We start from the raw sequence: 920 nt of genomic DNA on the forward strand, positions 1-920 counted from the left end.
ATATTTACCACCTAAATTATTCTAGCTTCTTCCAAGTTTATCTGTGAACTCTCACTCCAAAAGTGACAAACATGGCTCTTGTTATTCACCACACATTTATTTAACTGTAAATTAACAGTAGTGTGCATGTATATTATCAGAGTTTTTAACCACAACCACTGAGAAACATTTGTATGTACATTTTTAATACAGTTAGATTGTATTGTCACATACTAAATTACATCCTGTGAACTCCTTACTTCCCAAGAGATTTTAAATGTGTACCTTAGGGCAAAATACTATACAAACAATACAAATATCAGTTGTCGCCAGAGTTTCAAGAGGTAAGTTTTTAGGAATAAATAATGAAGCAAAGGATATTTTAGGTTAATGAAACTATTCAGTATGGTACTGTAATGATAGCCACATGATGCTGTGCATTCACCTAAAAAAGTCAAATTTTAGAACAATATTTTGATTACTATTAAGATGGTATAAGTTTTCCTCTACTTTATGTTTATTGTAGTTGCATCTTCACAATTAAAATTTGGGGTACTTCTGGAAAAGATATAGTGTGTCTTGTTGATTTATCCAAATGACAAGGTTGTCTCTTATTTGGTATATTTTGATAAATCTCATTTAATATGATTATTGATAAAGCTGAGTGAGTATCTTTCTTATTAATAACACAATTGTTTTCTTTTGTTACTCTTTTTCTTTAATTTTTGTTTGTTTGTTTATTTCCATTGGCTTTGTTATGTTATTGTCTTCTTTGGCTTTAATTAAACTTTAATTCTATATGATTCTTTTTTCTAATCTTTCATAGCGTATCAGTTATGCTTCTTTATTAATTTTTCTACTGCTTGAGAGAAAATGTGCACTAAATAATTCTGTCTTACCTGAGATTACCTTCAAATAACTCTACAGTAGTTCACATAGAG

This window comes from Orycteropus afer, unplaced genomic scaffold (assembly GCF_000298275.1).
Source record: "Orycteropus afer afer isolate SDZICR_OR568_19922 unplaced genomic scaffold, OryAfe1.0 scaffold00586, whole genome shotgun sequence".
In the NCBI taxonomy this organism is placed as follows: Eukaryota; Metazoa; Chordata; class Mammalia; order Tubulidentata; family Orycteropodidae; genus Orycteropus; species Orycteropus afer.